This window comes from Tiliqua scincoides, chromosome 7, assembly GCF_035046505.1.
Source record: "Tiliqua scincoides isolate rTilSci1 chromosome 7, rTilSci1.hap2, whole genome shotgun sequence".
NCBI lineage: Eukaryota > Metazoa > Chordata > Lepidosauria > Squamata > Scincidae > Tiliqua > Tiliqua scincoides.
In genome coordinates, this window is record NC_089827.1 from 1594016 (window position 1) to 1617240 (window position 23225).

The 23225-nt window shown below is 44.4% G+C and overlaps 1 protein-coding gene and 1 pseudogene across 1 annotated transcript in view; both read left to right on the forward strand.

The window, feature by feature from the left end:
• Positions 1–23225, forward strand: part of PCLO (piccolo presynaptic cytomatrix protein) — a 172868-nt gene that overhangs the window by 23982 nt on the left and 125661 nt on the right. The window lies entirely within an intron of this gene.
• On the forward strand, positions 20421–20539 carry LOC136658177 (5S ribosomal RNA; annotated as a pseudogene).

Here is a 23225-nt window from a genome sequence, read left to right on the forward strand (position 1 = left end):
TGATGTTTAAATAAATGAGTTGATAGATTTCGAAAACCCTTAGGGTCATGCGAACTCAGCAGGCTTCGCCCGGATGCTCGCCAGTGTTTTTAACTGATGACATACTCATCAGGGAGGAGCCCTGTTTGCCAACTCTTTAATTAGCCTTCCTGTGGACTCCCAGCACAGGTAGCTCTATTTTTAGCACCCAGGATAAGAAAATAGCGGCTGCTCCAGATGCTCACAGATGAAAGGAGGGTGGTGACCATTTTGCACAGAATTCTCAGCCTCCTGGCATCTTCTGGTAGGGGAACTCTAAACTGGATCAGTAGTATGATGAGAAGCTTATTCATTTTACCTCGGTTTGGATAGATTGGGTTGCTTGACGTGATGGGACTGTCAATCATTCTGTAATGTGTGGAATTGCTGAGCCTCCCTAATCCAATAGAACTGGTGGGAAATTTTCCTATAATTCATCCATGTTTATAATGGTGAAATTTCTTCTGCTAAAAATTAACAATGCATATGTTCGTGGTTGTAGGAAGAAGTTGGAATTAAGGAGGAATTAAGGAATTTCTCACCCCATGGTGAATTTGTTTCTTAAGGAATACTTTACCGTGTAACCCTATGTTACCCTATGGCAACTTAGTGTATATTTGTTACGCAAAAGAGACTGTTAATCTTGCTATTCTCTAAAAGCCTATGTACCTGGAGTCTTTTTTGGGCTTTCAGAATTTTTATGACTGCTTCAAGCTGTGGGCTTGTTTAGAAATTGAGGCTATTTGGGGAAGCCTGCTCACAACTGTGAAGGTTCATAAAACAGTACATAAAGATGTCACATTTCCTCCTCCTCCCCTCCCCCCAAGTAGACAGTTGGCTGTTGGTGGCAACAGAATCCTTCAACTTAGTCGGTCTTGAAATTTTCACTGTGAAGCAATGGACACTTTTAAATTGCAAGTAATATTCAGGTTGAATGTCATCTGAAATTATGGAAGGAGCCTCAGAACTTTTCTGCTTGTTTTCAGACTTTTCTGCTTGTTTACTTCATGCCCTGCTTGTAGACAGGCTGCTGATGGCATCAGGATTCTGGACTAGATGGGCCACCGGTTTATAAATATATTTATATTCAGGTGGGGCCTCTTTATCTGCTGGTTTGGCACCTGTGGATTTGACAGCTTGGGTGCTGGACCCATGCTGGAGGGCCTCATCTGACCTCCCTGCCAGATATCTTCTGGTTATGTCCAGGAGGCTTTTTAAGGCCCAGGGAGGCCAAGCACCCTCTCTGGGCCTCAGAAAGTCCCTCGGAGACATCAGAAAGGCACTTCTGGTTTCCACGAAAACTGGAGATGATGATGATGATGATGATGATAATACAGGTATTTATATACCGCCTTTCTTGGTCATCAGTTTTCTCCTCAGAGTTTATTCAAGGTGGTTTACAAAGGCAGGCTGTTCTAAATCCCCGTAGGGATTTTTACAATCGAAGAAAGGTTCTATCTTTCAAGAACCACAACATTTCAGATGGATCTTTCTGATCTGGTATCACATTCTGGCCTCCGGTTTCCTCCCACGCAAGCTGACAAGCATCTCCTTCATCTCTCACATGGAGGGCAGCCAAGACGCTTCTTCACTCACACCAGAGAGCAGGTGGAATAACTCAGCTGGGCTTGTCAGCTGCTTCAAAGTCTCACCATTCATGGTGCCGGTGGCCTTGAACTGGCGACCTGCGGATGGTATCTTGAGGCAAACAGAGGCTCTACCCTCTGTACCAGACCTCCTGCCCATAAAGTTGCCTTTACAATACCTCCAGGGGCCTCAGAACACTTCCAGACATGACTGGAAGGCACTTTCAGTCATGTCTGGAGGTCCTCTGATGGACCCCACCCACTGATTTAATTATCCACAGGTTTCATATCTTCAGGGGCTCCAGGAAAAGAACCCCCGCAGGTATCAAGGTCCAACCGTACTGCTTTTCAGTGAAAGGTCAGAAAGCAGTTAGCTTAGCAAAATAAATGAAAAGATTGTTTTCTGCCCCAAAAGGGCTCACAATCTGAAAAAGATATAAAAGAGGCACTAGGAAACAGGCTTTAGTAAAGTCACTGTGCTATGGTAAATAGGAATATTTGCCATCTCTCCACTTAAAAGGTACCTGTTAGGCTGTAATCCTATACAAGTTGTGCCTTGTTATCCACTGGGGTTCCAGAAACCCCAGTGGATTTAAAAAAAAAAATCAGTGGATACCAAATCAGAGAAAAATAGCTTTAAAGACGAACTCCAGTTTTCTTGCTTCACTGTTGTCACCCTGGAATGCATTGTATCAACACTATACCTCATTCAGCCACTAGATGGGAGGAAATAATGGAAACTAGTGGAATGAAATTATAATTATTTAACAGTCCGAAGGAAGGAAATTGGATTTTGGTTCTTTTTTCTTGTTACAAGGCATTTAAAGGTGGACCTCGGGTCAGTGGTGAGTTAAATCACTGGATACTGAGGACCCACCTTTCTTGGGAATAAGAACATAAGAACAGCCCCGCAGGATCAGGCCAAAGGCCCATCTCGTCCAGTTTCATGCATCTTGCAGTGGCCCATCAAATGCCAGTAGTGGCTTATTCTGAGTAAGCATGCCTAGAATTGTCCAGCCAGCACGAGCTTGATCCAGCAAGGCCCTTACTGTGTTTCCATAGCTTATGGAAATAGGAGCCTGAGCTTGAATAATGGTTTCTGTATTGAAAACCCCATGATGTGACCATTGGAGCTATTGCTGGAAAGGATTCTGTTGGTTCTTCCTTCAGTGTCTTTTGCTCAGAATCGTTGTTCTTTTTGCCCATCCCCTCTTCTCATGAAGTGTGAGTCAATGTTTTTCATGCAATCAGCAAGGTGGAGATCTACAGCTACTAAAATCCAGATGGCTTCTATTAGCATTGTAATTGACTACTCATAAAGAATTACTTCTGTAGGAGCATGAAAATGATGTATGACCTGGCAATTCTCTGCAGAGCCAGCTGTGATTCTTGTGCATTGAACTCTAAACTTGACAGTATCTTCTGCATTCCTTAGTACCTTCAGCATGAAATGAGGCTTTGAGTATCAACCTTGAAGACCCAGATCAGAGTTTGCCCAGGTATCCCCCTACAAACATGCATGACACAAAAGACTTGGTTGAAACAGGGCCATGATTTCTTCCATTACAAGGCTGCGCAGAGATTGGTGCAATGCAGCGGGTCCTGACTATACTCCACCCCCCTTTAGTGTGGGCACCGAACTAGGAGGAGAAGTTCCTGTCTGAGCCCTCCTTTTGGACAAACCACCTTGACTCAGAACCTGAGCTCGCCCAAGGCTCCCCCAGGTTCTTCATCACCAACCCCTGGAAACGGGGTCCAGCCAGCTGAATTGTTCTTCCCACCCTGAACCGGGGAACCACGAATTTGAGCATCCCAATTCCATTCTAGGGTCAAGCCAGGCTGCCCCCGATCCGGGTAGTCTCGGGGCTCAGCATTGGCCTTAACCCGGCCTGTTGCTTGCCTGAAGGTAGACACCAGTTCCCTATTTCTCCTCCAGTTCTCGCACTACCCTGCCAGACATGGCCAACCTGGCTGAAAACCCCACAGGAACCCCAAGGGGACAGTCAGGGTAGGCGAAAAAAGCTTCACCCCATGGCCAATCAGGGGAAAAGCCAAAAAATTCCTACCTGGCCCCAAAAGGCGACCAGCTAGGCTTCTGACTGTGCTTAAAGGACGGGTGGATGGGTTCCACTGCTGCCGAGGAACAAAGAAGCTGGGAAAGCATGGACGCCAGTCTTTAAACTACGCCCCAGCTTGCCCCCTACCCCGACCAATAGCTGCTCACCACGTCATGCAGGCGGGGAACAGGACAAGTTTCCCTCCACCTGCATTAACATCTGGAGGGCTTTTCTCACACTGTGGATCAGGACCCACTTGGTGGGTCAGAATCCAATTTCTGGTGGGTCCCACAGAGCCTTCAATGAAAACAGAGTGTTGGAAAGATCAGATAACTAATTGCCTCAAGTCCTGAGGCTATTCAAAACTCAGAGTGCTTTTTTTTGCGAATGAATGAATATTACTTGTAAATAAATTAAAATATGATTTATTTCTAGATCACCTTTTTTAAAGTCTTCTAAAGCTAGGTGGGTCTCAATAGAGTGTCATTTTAAAAAGTGGGTCCTGGTACTCAAATGTTTGAGAACCACTGGCGTAGAGAGTCTGTGGTCTAGAGATTTACAGCCCAATCCAATTGGGTCCAGCCGCCAGCACAATGCCCGTAAAGCAGCTGGAGAGTGCACACTCTGGCAGTGCTCAGAGCAGCATGGCTGGTGTGATTGGAGTGGGAAGCGTTGGTCCAAAGTTGGTGCTGGTGCTCTGTGCAAGTCATCACCTCTCAAAACTTTCAAGTGCAGGCTGGCTAACTTGATATGGGCAATCATCTCTCTCTCTCTCTCTCTCTCTCTCTCTCTCTCTCTCTCTCTGAATTATTTGCTCATGTGAGATCTGTTTTGATGTGAAGTGCATTTGGAAGAAGAGAATCTTGAGATTTTGACTTGAAAGGTAGGAAACGTGCATTGATCCTGGCACGGTTGCTTAAGGAATAAAACTTCCTTTGGAATGGTCTCTCTAACTCTGCCAGCTATCTGAGGAACAGTATTGCTGTAGCTGAGAAAAGAAGAATGTCCTGAAGGCATGCTGGAATGGTTGCAGGCTTCAGGAACTGCTTATTACAGTCTTATTAAGGAAGACTGATGGGGCTGCTATAGTTGGGAGTAGTTGAATGCTTTTCTTTTCTTTTTGCTGGCAGAGTGGAGTGACTTCAATCTATTAAGAAGTTCCAAATGCCATCTCACAGTATTTGAGAACAAGACATCATCAAATAATTAATTTAAAAATAATCATTTTATTTTATTTTAAAAATTTCTATTCTGCTTATCCACAGCTCTAAGCAACATGCAGCAATAAAAGCATAGTTTAAAATAACTAAGAACAAAATATATAAAATTCAACTACAAATACAGTCGGTTTTCTCTACAAATGGATATGCTACCTGTAGATTTGTTTGTCTGCAGGGAGCATGATTGCCACCCACCTCTCAGCATTCACAGGGTGCTCTTGGCTATCTGTGGTCTCTGTGCCATTTGCGGCCACCCTGAAGCAATCTATGGCATCTGGAAACCAGTGGAGACCTTCAGTAAAGCAGCAGGACCTTCAAAATGGTGCCCTCAATGGGCACAGAACCCTTACAAATGACGGTGAGAAGCTTCAGAATGCCAATGGATAGCTACAGGCAGGGGGTTGGGCTAGATGACCTTGTGGCGCCTTGCTACTTTGTGATTCTATGACTATACTGCAGCTGTTGTGTTCTTCTGTCACTTGAGTTGGAATCCTAAGGGGAAGCTCTCTCCCACTTATTGTGGCTGCTGCTCTAGGTACTGGTCTGCAGCAGGGTCAAAGAGGGGAGGGAGAAAGTCTTTCCCTTCCTCTGTGCCAGGGTGCAGCACAGCAGTCAGGCACCCAGTGAAAAGGGTACATTTGAAGCAGCATTTGTTCCATGCACAAGGGAGGAGGAGGAGAAGTGGACCTCTCACCCTACTCCAGCAACCAACACTAGAATAGCAACCACTATAACAAATACTGCAGCAACCACTCATGAGGAAGTCAGCAATTATAAGTAAATTTGGAGGACTTATTCCAGTCTCCTGTATTAAGCTTAATTTCTTGTCCCAACCTGAATTGTTCTTTGGGAAATTTGCCTGTTTCCAAGCAAGAACTGATGGAACATACCAAGATCCAGGTCTACAGAGCTTGCGTCCTGAGTACACTTCTGTACTGCAGCGAGTCATGGACTCTTCGCTCGCAACAGGAGAGGAAACTGAACGCTTTCCACATGCGCTGCCTCCGAAGCATTCTCGGCATCACCTGGCAGGACAAAGTTCCAAACCACACAGTCCTGGAACGTGCTGGAATCCCTAGCATGTATGCACTGCTGAAACAGAGACGCCTGTGTTGGATCGGTCATGTCGTGAGAATGGATGATGGGCAGATCCCAAAGGATCTCCTCTATGGAGAACTCGTGCAAGGAAAGCGCCCTACAGGTAGACCACAGCTGCGATACAAGGACATCTGCAAGAGGGATCTGAAGGCCTTAGGAGTGGACCTCAACAGCTGGGAAACCCTGGCCTCTGAGCGGCCCGCTTGGAGGCAGGCTGTGCAGCATGGCCTTTCCCAGTTTGAAGAGACACTTGGCCAACAGTCTGAGGCAAAGAGGCAAAGAAGGAAGGCCCATAGCCAGGGAGTCAGACCAGGGACAGGCTGCACTTGCTCCTGGTGTGTAAGGGAATGTCACTCCCGGATTGGCCTTTTCAGCCACACTAGACGCTATTCCAGAACCACCTTTCAGAGCACGATACCAGAGTCTCTCGAGACTGAAGGTTGCCAACAACAACTAACTGAAGTTCCATGTAAGTAAAGTCCCCCCCCCCACTTTGCCTACACTGTGTGCTAAGCCCACAGAGATGTTTTCCCAATGACTTTAATTTCTCTGCTGCTTTGCCACCAGCAGAAATGAGGCTCCCATTCCTGGGTTTAGGTACAAAAAAAAATGAACATTTTTCTCCTACAAGAAAACTTAATCTTCCAGCTATTGCACAGTGGAGTAACAGCAGCAGCAAAACATTAAGGTATCAGACAGGATGAACAGATGTCAGTAGCAAAGCTAAGAAAAAGAAAAGAGCATTTTTTGTTTTCTTACCCAGAGCACCACAAAATGAAAGCCAAACACCGTCAGTCACCTAACTCTTACTAGAGCATTCATCATATTACTTTATATGATGAATTGGCCACCTTCATTGTCTCCTAATCCGAAAGATGTATCAAGATGAAATGTTAGTGCTACAATCCTAAAAATGGTTACTAGCAAGTAAGTAAGAAGGACTTACTTCTGCGTAAAAAAGCATAGGCTTGCATCAAGCAACCGTGGTGTCATTTTTTTTCCTTTGGTTCACGATATTTATTCTTCCTCCCTAATATTGGAAGAATCAAGAGTGAGGGTTTTAAAAAAAATTGTTATTTCTCTTGATCTGGCTTGTCAAATGACTTCTATGTGCAGTGCAAAGAACTGGTGCTATGCGCGATTAGAACAGATACTCTGTAAAGTGTTAACAGTGGGATGCTTTAGTGACACTATTACACCCAGGAGGTCTCATGGTGACCTTAAACTAAAAACTACTGCTTCAAAAACTACTAGCCCTATTGCAGTGTGAATTGCTGTGTGTGACTCATGTTCTTTTTTTCTTTATTCTATTTTGTTATTTTGAAAAGGGGAAAAAAATAGCATAAACAAATAGCCAGGGTGTAACCATAATTCCAAATCTATTTGGGAAAGATAAACAAAAGTGTATTAAAATGTATCGATGTACAGATGCTTAGACTCCTACAACAGCCACTAGAAAAGACACTGCTGGGATGACAGCCTCTAGAAAACGGACAAACAGCCACTAGGCAATCACTAGAAAAGACACTGCTGGGGTGAGGTGGGCTAGTTACTCTCCCTCTGCTAAAAAGAGAAATACAAATTGTTCATGGGCAATAACATTTTGACCCAGAGCCTTGGTTTTGGTATGTGCACACCCCCTGAAAATATTGCTGAGTGCTGAGTCAGTTTCTCCTACGCACTTATATGTCCTACTGGAAGTGTTTAGCTTTTTTGTTTTAGAGGCAGCATCAATTCTGTCTTTTCAGAATTGTTCAGAACTTTTCAGAAACAGTTCAGAACTTTTCTGAACTGTGTTCCAGTTAATTGCAAAGAGTTCTCAGCTTGTTTGCTCTTGAAATAACCTCTGCAGTGCAACTCCTCCAGAACGAGTCCTTATCCACAGTGCTGCCCATGATGCCTGATTCTGAAAATTCGAAAAGTGCAGCCACCTTGTGCCCCTCAGCAGGGCTGTCCTTTAAAAGGAGATTGGTTCTACCCACTCTCAGTGGGACTCCAGTACAGTGCCATTATCCGTAGGAACAGAACACTGCAGGGAAAGGAACATATATGTGTGGTGCTTAGCAGATGCAGCCTTGCTCTTTTTCTCTTACATCATAAGTGATTGAATGCCTCCTGTTCAAAAACAACCCCTTACACATAAATAAATACCACATCAGCAAAAAGTCTAGACACAGAGGGGGTTTTTTGTCCGTGGAGGAACACACAAGCATTCTAGTCTCATCTTCAAGCTGAACTACAACAGTCCAGGAAAAGTTTTGCAACTCATTTCAATTGGTTCTATGACTTTGCTGACCCCAGAACTGGAGAAAAAAGAGCAGAGTCTGCTCTATTAGAGCTCTGGTGTCTACATTCAACCTGGGATGAACTCCAGCACTGAGCTCAAGTCGTGAGTTGAGTCGCGAGTCGGCAGCCCCTCGACTGAACTTGCGAGTCGTAGCGTGCAACCTTCATGACTTCATGTGAGCAAAATTTTGAGTTTTTTGGCTTGTGTGTAGAGTCATTTTGAGAAATGGGTTGAGTTGTGAGTCAAGTGCTTCCTTGAGCATAACTTTGCAGCCCCCCCAAACCTCTTAAGCCTTCCTCCCCCCTCCTTCGACCCTCCCAGTCCTGGCTCTTGGAACGAACCTATCCTGCTCCCCCTACATCTGCTGCTGTCAGTAGTCTGAAGGCCGGCTTCCGGATTGCCCACAAGATCTTTGGCGTGACACAGAAGTGGCAAAAAAGAGGCAAACAAACCTACACACACAGAAGAAATTTGGCACTCAAGTTATTTTGAGTTCTGACTCATTGGCCCCGAGTTGTGAGTCAAATCAGGGTCAGTGAAGTCTGCTGCTTTTGACAACTCAAGTCACATTTTTGTGTGACTGGAGTCGAGTCAACAGGATTCGAATGATTATCCCTGCATCAGACCTCCCACATGCACCTCGTGCTGTATTGCAAGTCCCACTTCTCGGCTAAGCCAGGTATTGTCACTGGGACTCGGCAGCACTTAGATATGTTGTTCCAGTTTTCTGTCCAAACATTCTGATAATTTCCCTTGTTTTCTGCATGGAGCTCTTTGACGCCATCGTTTCTGTCGATTTCAATGAAAATTTTGTCCCTTCAGCCTCATTAGATATCATCCCCTTCAGCGTCAATTGGCACATTCAACCTCGTCTTCATGTCAGATTGTGACAGTTATTTGAAGCTGTATTTGTTCACCTTACAGAGGAGATTGTCCTTCAGGCGATCTGTGTTCAGTCACTTTGCCTCTTGTTATTCCTGACAATACTTATTACAGCACTAATAAGTCTGTGATTGAAATGTCTGTTGCTTATATTGGGATTCCTGCAAATGTACATGGCTGCACCTTGCATCTTTTAATGCCGACTCCATGAAATCTTTTATTTCTTCCCTTGACAGCTTATATTGAGAGAAGCAAATCAGGTTAAACCAGAAGTGGCAAAGAGAAGAAAGCCACATCTCTGCTGTAGACCAGTTATTCAGCTATTTTCTTCTTATGGCACATCTACGGTCATCTCTCTGGTATTCACCTCTTGTGATGTCACTTCCAGAGACTCTTCCACGTTCTGTGGCTCTGTTTCTAGGGCAACTGTCTGTAATAACGAGTGGCCGAGTGGTCGCTTGGCTTGGTCAGTGCCCTTAGAGAAGAGTATCTCATTGAAATGCAGTGGGCTTAATAGCAGCTATTTCTAGTGTGCATTAGAGATTTCCTCCTTTGCTGTTCTTTCGCTGGGGTTCCTTGTTGGTCATTAGCTGAGCTCCTCTTTAGTAATTCAGTTTTAGTTCAGTTGCCAGAACGTAACAAAGTGGGATCCTATCTCTCACCTCCCATTTCTGGCTGCAGTCATGGTTGCCTGATGATGAAGAGGAAAGTGCATTTCATATGTTGGCTTTAAGGCAGCATTTCTCAGCATTTGTCTCCTGCGAAATGCTTTGCATGGTCCACCTATTGGAAGTACCAATGGAAGTAACTGGTGGTGATGTCAGTTACTTCCAGAATGGGAGGCCAGATGCAAAAACTACTGGTGGTACAAAAACCTGGTGGTACAAAAACTACTGGTTAAGAAACGCTGCTCTGTAGGCAGAATTCTGTTGTGATGTGGGGTGCTCTGTGTTATGCAGAGGTTACAGCCCTCTGGACAACTGCAAAAATATTAATCATGTTTACATGTTTATGTAAAAGATTAGACAAGATTGAATTAGTTGTTGATGACCCAGGAGCATTTCATTTTGAGAGTTTTATTTTTGTTACGTCTCTTCAATAAAAGCAGTTAATGCCTTCAGCTCTTATAAATAGCTCTCCAAAGCTTGCCCAGTTTCTTTCCATCTATTTTAATCTTGTGTCAAACATATTCACATCTTTCACGCTTACTCACTTGATTCAGAAATTTGAAATGCGTCTATTTTATTTTCCTCTCATATTTGTGATGCTGTCGATGTTTGTGTCATTCTGAAGTTGTGCCCAATTTTTCTTCTTCGTTTGGTTTGAGGGCTTGTCGCTGCCACTAAGATACCCTCTGCTATGTTGTATTATGTGTGGGTGTTTTTCTTCTTTAAATTTTTTTTTTAAAAAGTTTAAAGTAATAAAGATTGAGGAAACATAATTACTCTTTCAACTGTTCTGTTTGCAGTTGAATATGTAGCAGATGGGCCAATTCTCCCACCTGTTTATATGGTATTGCCCAGCTGTTTCAATGGTAATTAGAATTTATCAGCATCGAATATGGTCATAGACAATCCCAAGAGCTTAACTGCAGAAAACCTTTAGACCAAGGAAGCAATGGAAAATAATAGCTCCTTCCTTAATGCTTCTCAGTGCTTCTCTGCTTGTGGTCATGAAAGGCTAAATGAATAACATACGTGGGCCTAGAACCATTGTGACCTCTCTTCTTTCCTGTGATTAGTTTTAGTACACTGAGATTGGCTTTCCTGTGTGGTTCATGGGCATATGCACTTAAATCATAATCTCTGGTTAACCGTGGCCATCTGTAGTGGAAAAGGTAGTACACTATGGCTGGGAGAAGGATTGTTCAGAAAGTGTGGAGAAGTGTTTAGCTTGGATATTGTATGGATTAGCTCTGCAGATAAAATGGTATGGTTCTATCAGGATATTTGGCAGACCGCATGTATCTCTTGTTGGGTACGTGGTCCTTGCTAAATGGGCTAAGAGGCACTTTTTAAGAAGAAGTGGTGGTTCCCTTACATTTAGAAGGGGAGCAACAGTGGTCCCCAGTCACAGTGGGGTCTGGTGTCTCTTTTGCATCTTCTCTTGCCTGTTGGAATGTGGGACGGTTGGTGTTGTGCAAGCTTGGCTGTGTCTCCGCACTCCCCATGTTCAGCGTTTGTTGCTGCAGTTTTGTTGGGGCAGCAGGGCTGGGCAACTGCTTCATCTGCATGCTCCCAGGGAGCCCTTGTGTGCTTGTGTACATTGGGAGATGAATACCTGAATAGAGCTTTGTCTTGAGCCAGGTTCCTCTCCTCCTCCTATGTGTTCCTAATCTAGGTTTCTGACAGGTGGAAGATTGCTTGTAGTACCCAAGAGTGCGAGATGAGATGGTCTTGGTTTAAATCTAATCACATCCATGGCAGACTGAGACAATCCACTCTCTTGTCCTTGGTCTGCCATCTGGAACATGTAGGTAATACCCAAGTCCCTCAATTCTGAATGGACCCAGCCCTTCCCTGCCCATTTGCTTGGCTTCCTTCACTGTATAGCAGCCTAGGAGGAAAGGATAAGATCAGTGGAGGCTGCTGACATCTCTGAGTACTCAAATACTTGGATGGAACAAATTAACAGGGAGCGTTAGCAAGGGGGAGGGGAGGCAAGTCCCCAGAGGTTGGCAGTGGGTCCCAGCTTGGGGGGAGGGGGGTAGGCTTCATCAGGTGCCTCCTGAGACCTGTCCCTGATGCATGCTCTGAACCTTGCTCTGAATTTTCTGATGGAAGTGAGCTGGAGAATTTGGGTCACGAGACTTCCCAGCCTCCTTCTCCTCGTACAGCTTTTATTTATAGACTTGTTATGCTAGCAGAGGCTGCTGAATCAGGAGGAGTGCTGAAAGAACATCAGGGTTTTACTTCCTTGTGTGCTATTTTTGCCTTCCTTTAAGATTTCGTAGGTCTCTTGGCAGATTTAGCTCATCATAATTAAAAAAAATGATTGGCTTGTATTGAAACTGAACCATTTATGGGAGCACTTTCTACTAGACATTGTAATCCCAGTTTAGACAGAGATCTATTTTTGAACCACTGGCCTGAACTAGGGTATTGTTTGAATCTTATGTGCAGCTGCATATAAAGCTGAATTTCTGTGGAAATCATTAACCTCCTTGATTTGAACCTCAGTGAATCACTAACATCACTTGCATCCATCTTCAGATTTCACACAAAGGGTTCCTATCCAGTCTCAGGGAATACTTGGGGGGAAAAAACCTTTGAAACTTTGCTGAGAAACACTGCTTGCCTCGCATTCCCACCATAGATATATAAAAAACAACAGAAACTTCTAGAACTTTTGAAATTGTACAATGAAGAGCAAAATACTTGGATAGTCACATATATTTCTTCTTCCTGTTGTCCTTCAACCTTCTCATATGTTCTCCTACATTAACAAACAGAAATTTAAATGAACACACTTCTATTTAAAAATGACAGTATTAAAATCTCATCTACATATGAAAATGTGTATGCAAAATAGAGGAACAGTTGAATATGAAGAGTATAGCGGGCTCCTGGTGGGAGAGGGGCAGGGCACTTTGTCCTCAATAGGTGGGAAGATGAGATGCTGGAAAGGCGGGAGGATCCAATTCTGAGTTCTGCTTTGATTTCTGAGCTGGAATGTTTGAATTCCGAGCTATGCAAAATAGCAACATGAGCGCAACTGTGTAATGGGACTTTTGGTTGATCACGGCTTAGGTTTGAAGCCTAAATTGATGGTGCCGCTTCTGGCCATAACATCATTTTCAGATCAATGATATCAGAACAGATTGTCATTCTAAACAGTTGGTTCCGATACTATGAAGTTTGAGAACCACTGCACTAAGGGATTTTATGGGTGTACTGAGAAAGCTTCAGCTCTTGATGGGTTAAACTACCTGTATCTTACATTCACTAGAACAAGCTACTCAAAGTGGTGGTCTCAGTCTGGCGCAAGTGTGCGAGCCGCCAGCTGTCAGTCCAAGGTGGATTTCCAAGAAAAAAAAAGGGACAATAGTATAATTTAAAAATTGCACTGGAATTCCACCAAGAATACTTTATTAAATAATAATTAGACTTTCAGGAGCACCTATTATAATTTTGATAATTATGCCGTAGTGCTATAGTACATACCTCAGTAGTGTAGCTAGAGGGGGTGCAAAGCACTAAGTTTTGCAGGGAGCAGTGGTGTGCAAGCAGGCCCCTCCCCCTCTCCTTGGAGCTATTCCAGGCGGTGGGAGCAAAAATGCAGGGGGGGCTGGAATGGCTCCAAAGGGGAGGGAGAGGGGCTGCTTGAACACTGCGGTGAGGCTCCCTGCAAAACGTAGCATGCTGCCCTCTAGCTATGCCACTGAGGTACCTACCTACTTATGAACATAGTGCAAGGTGTGTGTCTGAGCACTTGATTCAGAACGTAGCTTGTCAGCTGGATCAGGTATAGATTCGAAGGGTTAGGTACAGTGTTCCCCTAAGCTGTGTGGCTCACAGCTGAGCTCCTTGCAGCACAGAGCTTGACAGCCTGGCATTTTGGCAAAGGTAGAGTCACAGTGCAGCCATGATATCGCATAGGTGCAGAAGGGGTCTGCACATCAGTGCAGACCCCTTACAGGGAATATAGTTTACATAGCATGTTTCATATGAGCAGGAGCATATATGTTCCACTCCTTTGCATTTAAGACCCCTTCCGAATGGCCCACTGGCAGTTACGGTCAAGAAGTTGAATAAAGAGCCTCATATAGATCTGTGCACATTTGACATTTGGGAAGCTGCCCAAACTCACTGATCTGAGAATGTAAGCAATAATACTGTTATCAATGTTACTAATTAATAATTTACTCAATTACTAAGTTACTAACTTAATTATTTCCTATCTTATCTCGTCGTATCCCTTACAATTATTACAGTGAAGGATGGTCATTTTTCTGAGCTGACGAGCTCCCAGCTTATGTGAATATGATAATAATAATATGGCACAAATATGGGACTGATCCTTGGCACATTAGAACAAAAAATTGCCAGTCTGCCACATGAGAGATTTTGATATGCACTTTTCTGGTGTGGTTTAGTGGTAGCTTGCCATGACACCTCCCTGATAGCCAGACCACATTAAGAAAAAGGCAAAAAAAAACCCTGAACACTCCCTACTAGATAATGAGCATCATTAAAAAATGTTTTTAGCTGTGTATTAATACAGTAATTTTCAACATTTTTCTTCTCCCAGCAGAATGACCTCTGTGGCCTTCTCTATGATCTTCACCTCTTGTGATGTCATTTCCAGGAGACTCTTACGGTTTTGTGGCTCTGTTTTTAGGGCAACGGTCTGTAGTAACTAACTGTCTGTCCTTCTTCCTCTGCTGTCAGAACCAGCAAAGAGAGAGGGACAGATAATTCATTACTACAGACAGTTGCCCTAAAAACAGAGCCATAGAAACCAGAAAAGTTTTTTTTCCCCAGCAATTTTCAACCACTGTGTTTGAAACTCCCACAACACACCTGCAGAACATTTGCAGCACACCAGTTAAAAATAGTTGTATTAATGTATTGTATTTTAGTATGCCATCAAAATAATCATTGAATCAAATGGTTATTTGCTGAACAACTGCTGTTAGTCTAGAACGGGTGCCCAAACCCAGGCCGGGGAGGCCACTTGCAGACCTCCCAGTCCAGCCTGTGGGGAGCCCCTCGTCTCTAATGAGCTTCTGGAGACTTGCTGGAGCCCATGCTGGCCTAGTGCAACTGCTGTCAGCATGAGGGTGACTGTTTCTTTACTCAGTGTGTGGTTGGTCTGTGGAACTCCTTGCCACAGGATGTGGTGATGGCGACTGGCCTGGACGCCTTTAAAAGGGGATTGGACAAGTTTCTGGAGGAAAAATCCATTATGGGGTACAAGCCATGATGTGTATGTGCAACCTCCTGATTTTAGAAATGGGTTATGTCAGAATGCCAGATGCAAGGGGAGGGCACCAGGATGAGGTTTCTTGTTACCTGGTGTGCTCCCTGGGGCATTTGGTGGGCCGCTGTGAGATACAGGAAGCTGGACTAGATGGGCCTATGGCCTGATCCAGTGGGGCTGTTCTTATGTTCTTAACTACAATTCCCAGGAAGCCTTGCGGGTCTCTTGTTATCTGGTGTGCTCCCTGGGGCGTTTGGTGGGCCGCTGTGAGATACAGGAAGCTGGACTAGATGGGCCTATGGCCTGATCCAGCGGGGCTGTTCTTATGTTCTTAACTACAATTCCCAGGAAGCCTTGCGGGTCTCTTGTTATCTGGTGTGCTCCCTGGGGCATTTGGTGGGCCGCTGTGAAATACAGGAAGCTGAACTAGATGGGCCTGTGGCCTGATCCAGTGGGGCTGTTCTTATGTTCTTATGTTTGGCCTCTCATATGAGCTGTGGGCCAAGGGCTCCCTCCCCTGCTTGCTGTTTCATGTGTGTGATGCAGCAGCGGCAGCAAAGGAAAGGCCAGCCTTGCTTTGTGCAAAGGCTTTTATAGGCTTTGAGCTATTGCAAGACCTTCATTGATCCATATCAGTTCCATCTCTAATATATTCATTTATGTACATTTATGTAAATTTATTCAAATTTGAAATGTAAATTTTTTTCCCTGGCCCCTGACACAGTGTCAGAGAGATGATGTGGCCCTCCTGCCAAAACGTTTGGACACCCCTGGTCTAGAACCATACATATTGCTGTGCTTTTTCGTGGGGAAAGAGCCGAGCCAAGAGTTCGCCAGCTGTTTAATTCTTCCAGATTTTCATTTTCTGTGAGTCAAATAAAAGATGTCAGAAAGACTTTCTTATGAAAGCCTAATAGAAATAACCAGTTTGTCGTCATACAGCCGGTTCCTAAATTCAAGATAACGTATTGTATTTCAGAGACAGATTGCTGGAAACCAAGTCAGATTTTCCATGGCATTCTAGCATTTTATACACTGAAGGAAACATTCAGGGTGGAGCAGAACTCAGGAATATAAAATGCCTCAAACGTGAATATTATAGGATATTGGGGCTCTTCTTTAAAACCAGCAGCATGCCAAGGCTACTTCATTTTACACTAAAATCCCTGGATAAACTATCCCTTCAAATCACTCATGCTTTTAAGTAAGATTTTGCCTGAGAAATACAAGAATTCTGGTTAGCACACTCTCCTTGCCTTCCTTCCAGATGGGTACAGCAATATACATGCCAGTGGTTTTCTCTTTCTTATTTTAATAGAACTTCTGCTGTTTGAAGAATATTTAGTTGGTGAATCAGCTGCATCCCATGGACTGGATTTTAGATGTCTGTTGCTTTGTCTTCCATCACTCATTGATTCGCGGCCTTTTGGACAACTGTGCAATTGCTGTCCATTGGAAAGTATTGGGGTTGATACAAAATAGTTCATGGTGGTGATCAATTTGGGATGATCATTCACAGTTACAAGTCATCATTCATGTGTTGATGGCAGAGGGGACTGCTGCATATTTCCTTCCAGTCCTACCAATCTTCTCAAAAAGAGAGTTTGCCTGAAGGGCCGTTGCACACTTATGCATCTGACAGTGAACATCCAACAGTGCTCTGGGGGAAAGTGTGTTGTGGAGCCCTATGAGAACACTCTTCAGCCAGAAACATTGCATGCTGTGGACCATTAGATTGGCCAAGTAACTGCTGGTTCAAAAACTTCTATAATCCCTAAACTTTCTTGACTTACTGCTCCTACTTGTCTCTTCCTACTCTGTGCAGTAAGTAGAATATAGGGAGTTGGCTGACTTTTGAAAGGTAGGGATTGTGTGAAGAATATATGGCAATGTGTGTGTATCTCTCTGAGGTTGAGGGGGAATGAAGCAGCACCGAAGGTGCAGCCCCTCCTTTCCATGCAATTTCCATAGAGGTAGGGCTGGAACCACTTCAAGTGCCTTTTTGTTGGCGGTTAGAGATTGACAGTCAGCTGGGGTAGAACTTCATCTGTAGTGGGCTCTTTTTCCTAGAAGGTTCTGTTACGTGAAAATCCCCTTTTTCCTTTTAAGTTGTGATTTTTATGTCTGGTTATGTATTATGGACAAAAACTCATGCAGGTCAAACCTCAAAATACAGGACACCCTTCCCCCAGTACACTTTTCCAAAACCCTGGTAAAAGTCACAAGTTTACACAACCTCTAGCAATGCAAAAATGCCTCCTGATCCAATCACTGTTATGCAAGCATGCACCTCCAGGAGGAAGAAGTCTATTGTTCTGTTGTTGTAGCTTAATCACTCTTAAGTACCGTACTCGAAAAGCCAGCTACCCCCTCTCCCAGAAAGCCAGCCTTTGCTGATAGCTGCTTTCTGGACCCTTCCACTGTTTTACATACTCCATGTGTCCCACTGTGTATACTGAGCATGCGCATCTAGATCAGCTCTAGGGCACATCTGGGTCATTCTAGGTCAGCCACAACCCTTTAAGAGACAGCTCTGGCCACATGGTCTCTCTCTCTGGCTGCCCTCCAAGGCACAGGTGCTCCATAGGACTCTTCCCCCCTCCCCCCCAACTGCTTCTCAGGACAGGTAACTATATCTTGCATCTGGAACTCTCTCTCTTCTATCCTACCTATTTCTCCCCTTCTCTCCCCATCTTAGTTAGCAACTGGGTTATGCAGACCAGGGACCTTCCTTCCCTACAACCTATCCTTTTCTGATTCCTTCTGGGATGCACCAAATACACAGCGCATGCAACCACCATAAAGCTAGGTACACAGGATCCAAGTACTAGGAACCAAGAAACATATACTTACCATTTTCCATGTGCATTATGTTTACCTGTGTGTTTTTTGTAATAAAAATAGAATCGTTGATTGAAAGTTATCTTTCTCCCAGTCTCCTCTTTAAGCTACAAGGGATTATCTCTGCATTACGCTGTCTTGTTATCTAGCCTGGGATCTTGAGGTTTCCAAAAGGGTAATATAATAATTCCCCTTAAAACATAACAGCCCTTTTTGGTTACAGTTCAACCTCCTCAAGTCTGCATATCGCATTTCTTTCTGACTTACAGGAAGCTCACCAAAGTGTTGGTGTTTCATCGAGCATTTGAAATGTTCTGCAGTCTTGGTTTCTTCTTGTTCTGCAGTTGCCCAGTTTACATTGTGTTTCATGTTGGTTGATGGAAAGCCCAATCCTAACTAAACTCCTGCGTGGCAATGCGGTGGTGCAGGTACGGGCTCCATTGCATCCTGTGGAGGAATTTTGGCTGCTGGAGGTCTCCTTGGGGTAAGGAGACATTTGTCCCTTTGCCCCTGGGGTAAGGCCCAGCAACCACAATGGATCAGCTGGGACCTGCACCAACAATATTGCTGACACAAGTCCGAACTGATCCATGTTTGCAGATCAGAGCTGAGAAGGGGTATAGGTTATGGTGTTTGCTGGCACTGTCAATCCCACTCCCCTCCCAGGCCCAAACAGTTCACCCCCATTGTCACCCTCCCTCCACTCAGTTCCACTCCTCTCTGCCCTCCCCCACTCCTGCACCAGACTTACCTGCGGCATCTATGTGGCCGCAGGTATGCTTGGGCTTCACATAATCTCAAAGCACTTTACGGCACTTTTGTAACAGCACAAAGGCCTAAGGTGCTGGCAGAATGTGTGTGCTGCTGGCACATCACTTAGTTACAGTTGGGCCATTGATTTTTTAGCTATTGTGATATTTATCGTTCTGTAGGCCACCATGAAGCTGTTTGAATGGAAAGGTAAAGGGGTAAATACACTATGCAAATAAAATGAATAAATATCTGCTTCAATCCTTCCTTTTTTCCCCAGCTTACAATAAAATGTTAATGATAGCATAATATTCTGTGTTCCACAATGGACCTGATGTGAGGTTTTGCACAGAAAAAGGAAGCCATCTGTGTGATCAGCCTCAGCGAAATTTCAAATGATCCAATCAGTTTCTTTTATCAGAGTTTATGTACTTGTATAACTGCTGAAGTCTTTGACTATTCTACTTGGTTTGCTGATTCACCCAGAGGCAGCCACAGATGTGCTTGTGAAGTGAATGGCTGCAACTGTGCTCTTTAACACACGTTTACATTTAAGGTTGACTCTGCTTTTCTGTCCAGGCTCCTGTGTCGTTAACAGCTGATTCAGAGGCTTGACTCAGAGAGTGAACCATTAACTCCGACTTCATTTCCATAGCTGAAAACATGGCACCTGCTGAATTTTTGCTTGCAATGCAGCTGTTAGTGGAGTAGGCATTCTGTCAGGAAAAGGTGGAGACTGTACTGACAGTTGGTCAGCTGTTAGGAAGTTGGTTTATTTCCCATGGTGATCTGAAATGAGCTGAGTTGATTCAGAGAATCCAAACTTATGGTGCCTGTGACTTTAAATCTTCTTCCCTTTCTCTGCTTGTGCTGGCTTTCTTCTTTGCTCTTTAAAAAAACTTTCAGCACAGGCTTTTGTGCAAACTTAGCAGTCATGAAATATGAGGACAGGTCCTTTTATGAATTGGCAACTTGTTAAAGAGCAGGAAGAATAGAGTACGACTAAATGGGACATTTTCACATTGGAGGGAGGTACATTACTTTAATATCTGTCTTCAGACTGATGCTTTTCAGCTTGTTCTGGATCTAGGGCAAAGTTCTCCAAACTGGAGATTGCTGCATGCTGAAAAGTCCTTCTCTGGCACAAACAGAGCTTACCATTCTGCCAGACAGCCTCCTCTCTGTGCTTCTGATCACCCCGAAACTTTGCACTGGCCAGCCGCTTTCACAGTCAGTCACCCCAGCAGGCTTTGCACCCAGATTTCCAGGCAGACACAAAATCTGAGGGTAATCAGAGACACAGCAAGGAGGCTGCCTGGCAGAACAGTAAGCTCCGTTCTTCCAGGAGGATTGTAATGGGTACTGGATCTGGCCCCTGGGCTGGGGTTTAGTGTCTGTTGATCTAGAGTAAGGAGCGAGATTGCCAAGTTTGTAGATAACACCAAACTCTTCAGGGTGGTCAGAATCAAAGCAAATGATCAAGAGGATCTGTCCAAACTGGGTGAATAGGCAACCACGTGGCAAATTCAGTTAGTGTCACAGTGATGCACACTGGGGCAAAAAATTCCAACTTCCTATGTATCCTGATGGGATCTGAGCTGAGCTGTCAGTGATGAACCGGAAAGAGATCTTGGGGTGGGTAACTCAATGAAAATGTTAGTCCAGTATGGGGCAGCAGTGGAGAAGGAATACTAGGGGTCAGGAGGAAATGAATCCAGGATAAGATGCTAATACGTATTATTGCACCTTTACAGGTCAGTGGTGTGGTCACATTACCCTGCACATGCCCAATCTCGTCTGATCTCAGAAACTAAGCAGGATCAGGCCTGATTAGTACTTGGATGGGAGACCGCCTGGGAATACCAGGTGCAGCAGGCTTATACCATAGTCTTTCGAGACTGAAGGTTGCCAACCAACCATTTGGAATGCTGGTTCAGTTCTGGCTGCCACACCTCAAGGAGAATGTCCTAGAGTTGGAAAAGGTGCAAAACAGGACAACTAGCATGATCAGAAAGCCTGGAGTGCCTTCCTAATGAGGAAAGGCTACAATGTTTGGGGCTTCTTAGCTTGGGGAAAATGTGATTAAGAATAGGGGGACATGATTGAGACTTAAGAAATTATGTATGGGTCAGGCAGAGACCTTTTCTTTCTCTCACAGTACTAGAGCCAGGAGTCATCCAAAGAGCCTGATTTTTGGGAGATTTAAGACTGACAGAAGGAGGTGCTTCTTTGCACATTACGCAACCCATGCGGAGTTCTTTGTCACTAGATGGCCGGGCGGCCTATAGTTTGGATAGCTTTAAAAAAAGATTGGACTAACTCACGGAGAGCAGGCCTTTCACTAGCTGCTAATCATGATGACTATGCGCTACCTACAGGTTCAGCAGTGGTATTCCTCTAAATGCCAGTTTCAGAGGAGCAGGGATGGGAGGGAAGTGTTACTTCCTCACTTTCTCATGGGCTTCCCAGAGGCCATAGGTGGGCCACTCTTTAACTAGATACTGGAGTAGATGATGGGCCATTTTTATGGTTGGTCTGGGTATGTGGTTGGTCTGGGTATGTGGAGACTACATAATCATTAGAGTAACAACATCCAGTCTTCACACACCTGAGATTTAGGGGCTACTGGGACAAAGGATGTGAGCTGGAAGGTGCCCACGAGATCATCTAGTCCAACCTCTTGCCTGTAGCAGGAAATCTCTAGGAGGTGCCTGTTGAGTCTCTGCTTGAAAATTTCCAGTGAGGGAGAATCCACCACCTTCCTTGGCAATCTGTTCCAAACTGCCCTGTCAATAATTTCTTCTTAACGTCCAACCAAAATCTCCTCTCATTAGTGCACAGTTGATTTGCAGCACTTTTATTTTGTAATTCAAGAACTGTGATGCTTTTCACTAGACTAGCTGAAAGACTGGGTGGTATAGTTGTTCCAAGAGCTGTAATCACCCAAGACTAACTCTTTCCTCATTTGTTTGGTTGTTTACCTACATTAAACCCTGGCCTAATAGACTACTAGGAAAACAATGCATCCGGAATCAATTCTTGTCACATCAAAGGGTATGAGGTCTGCCAAAATGAGCCATAGTGGCAAATATAATCAGCAAGTTACTATGTGAAACTATAAGTTGCTGCCTCATGCTAGGAGACTTCAGTAAGAAATGTTCACATCCTGGCTAGAAAGTCAGCAATCAGAATGAAAGGGCAAATGAGAAATCTCCCAGTAATTTTACTAATGGACTTAATAGGGCTATTGTTTAAACTGTAATGAAAGTATTGGAAAATAATTACCCAAATTTCTTTGCTCTATTGATGGGAAAGCAGGTGTTTGTGCTGAAATAGTGTAGCTTCTCAATTGGAGGAAAACAGATTAACAAAACTTGCAGCCATAAATATGTGAACACTGGATTCAGGTGAGGTGTGATGCTTCTGTTGGGCTTCAACCACTCACTGGACCAGTGGCGTAGCCAGAGGGGTGCAAACACTTAAGTTTTGCAGGGAGCCTCATCACAGCATGCAACCGGCCCCTCCCCCTCTGGAGCCTTTCCAGGTGATGGGAGTAAAACGCAGGCGTATACATAGAATGACTCTGAATGGAAGGGGACGAGACTGCTTGCATGGTGCATGAGGCTCCCTGCAAAACTTAGTACTTTGCACCTCCTTCAACTCCGCCATTGCACTGGACTTTTCAGATGAACTCTTTATGACTGTTACATGTTTTGTATTATAAACTGACATCTCTGTCAGGGCGATAGGCTGTGTGGAGTCCAAAGTGGCTGCCCTTTGTGTCTAAGAGAGAAGCAGAGCACGTGTGCTGCCTTGTGGCTCTGGCCACAGCATGGTGGGTCAGCAGGATGGAAGCAGAAGAATGATGGCCTCTGCCTTATTCTAGCTGGCTTGTGTTCTTGAAATGATGGGCGTGGTTTGGTGCAGTGATTTTCAAGCAGTGTGCTGCGGCACTTTTGTGTGCCGCCAATGGTCCACAGGAGTGCTGTAGGAGTTTAGGGGAGAATCATTTATTAGGAGGGCCATTGGGGGAATGTGAGCCTCCCGCCGGCAGCATGGTGTGCCTTGACCATTTTAGCACCTTGTCAGTGTGCTGTGAGATGAAAAAGGTTGAAAACCGCTGGTTTGGAGAAACCAGCCTAGAAGAGTGGCACAGTTAACAGTGTTTCAGGACAGTGGACAGCTCCCAGGGCCAGCAGGATGTCTGATTAACAACTGTCTTCATGTGGCCAGTGCATATTCGAACAGAGTGTTTGGAAAAAGAAAATTAAAAAATTGGTTGCATCAAAATGTGTCTTTTGTTTTTATTCACATAATTCCAGTGTTCATTACTTATGGATTGAAATGTTTGAAAAGTGTGGTGTTTTGTGTTTTTACTTGATTATCAACAAAAACAAACACCTCTACCTATAAGGAGTTCCCTATACTATGTGTACAGATTGGATGCACTTGGAGTCTGTTCTGATGTTCTACCTTTTTGTCTTGGGTTAGGGTGGGATCTGCTGCACTCCCTCCTGTCCTGCCCAAAACTCCTGTGGTCTGGGATCCTTCCTAATGATCTCTA